This window comes from Sardina pilchardus, chromosome 1, assembly GCF_963854185.1.
Source record: "Sardina pilchardus chromosome 1, fSarPil1.1, whole genome shotgun sequence".
Classification (NCBI taxonomy): Eukaryota; Metazoa; Chordata; class Actinopteri; order Clupeiformes; family Clupeidae; genus Sardina; species Sardina pilchardus.
The window spans coordinates 4,980,236-4,981,615 of record NC_084994.1 but is presented as its reverse complement, the minus strand read 5'-3'; the positions used below and the strand labels follow the sequence as shown (position 1 = coordinate 4,981,615).

The 1,380-nt window shown below is 41.3% G+C and overlaps 1 protein-coding gene across 1 annotated transcript in view; it reads right to left on the bottom strand.

Moving 5' to 3' along the window:
* LOC134081944 (NACHT, LRR and PYD domains-containing protein 3-like) overlaps nucleotides 1-1,128 on the bottom strand; it is a 56,558-nt gene extending 55,430 nt beyond the window's left edge. Inside the window, exon 1 of the mRNA XM_062537596.1 lies at nucleotides 1,054-1,128. The gene's annotated coding sequence lies outside the window, so the exon portion shown is untranslated. The remainder of the gene's footprint in view (nucleotides 1-1,053) is intronic.
* Between the last annotated feature and the right edge of the window lie 252 nt (nucleotides 1,129-1,380).

The following is a 1,380-nucleotide window of genomic DNA, read 5'->3' as shown; positions in this document are numbered from 1 at the left end:
CGAAACAGGAAGGGGCAAAATAGGCGACAGCTGTAGCCTATATGATTATTTGTTATTTAATTTCTTATAATTTATTAGTCGGCTATTCTACGTGACAGAACAACTCTATATCTGTTAGTGATGTCACACATGAAACAATGCTGCAGAAACGCGAAAAAATTACCTTGATATGAGTAGGCTATCATATGAGTTCCTGTTGATGATGACGTGTAGCCTAGTGCACGATGGAAATAATTTGAAGGAATCTAGTAGCAATTTTATAAATAGTGACCCACAGTCTTTGCAAAATCCTAATCTGAGACTGGCCTGTGAATCGTTGTGCACTATAGGCCTACCATTTTGCGCCTTTAGCAAGGGAGAGTGTGAGTGACCTTAGATAGTCTTTCTTAGCCTATTCATATAGACAAAGGCAAATTTTACATTTCATCTGACATTCGTTTTGACATTTAATTTGGAATTTAAAATATTCAGGTAAAATAAAAGCACAGTGGAAATAAGCATAACTATTTCCTAAGCCAAAATAGCACCTACTTTCTCACTACAAATCAGTATTAACCCCCATGTGCCTGACCGTTCTAATAAGGACAACTTACCTGTGATATTTCATATACCTGTAGATCTCCATTTCTCAAGGTCATAGAGTAGCCTACTGTCAGTATGAAAAAAAACGTCTGCATTTAAGACTTTACCGTTCCCGCGAGAGTCTAAAAGGCGCGATAATTCAAAATCCCATGTTATTTTCCTTAAGAAAAATCGCCAGATACCGAATCTCAAAGATGGCAGCTTTTTGTAGGCGAACTTCAGAGGTCTATACACCAGAGAAGACCGGGCAGGGATTCAGTGATGTCACTACCTGTTGCAAATTGGTAGTCACACCTGCACTGGCGTTGATGGTGATTGGTTTTGGTTTAGGAGTGGATTAGCTGTTGTGGGGTCGAGGGTTATTTCACGTTACAAATTGCAGGAGGCTTTTACTGTTTATACCACCCTAGACAATGAAGAGTTGGCCTCTCAATTTCATAACAGAAGCATGCTGCACCTGGATTAACTTACCCTCCCCCAGAGTGTGTTGCTTTGCTGCTTTGTTGCACACAGCTGTGTGCTGCAGACTCTGGTCTGGGTGTTTTACTGCGACCTGCAGCCTCCTCTCTCTCCTGAGAGACACTCATCCTAGCAGCAGTGGGAGAGTCTCTCTGGGAATGGACATGAGACATACAGTATGCAGTTTTACGTCTTGTTTCATGCGTCACCGCATACTGTAGATTAGCTGTAGCTGGTGTCTGAACAGAAGTCACAGTAAGAAGAACATATGAAATAGTGGACTGATTTGTCCAGGACTTTAGAGTGTAGGCTGTTATAATGTAGTCCACTCAGAAACCC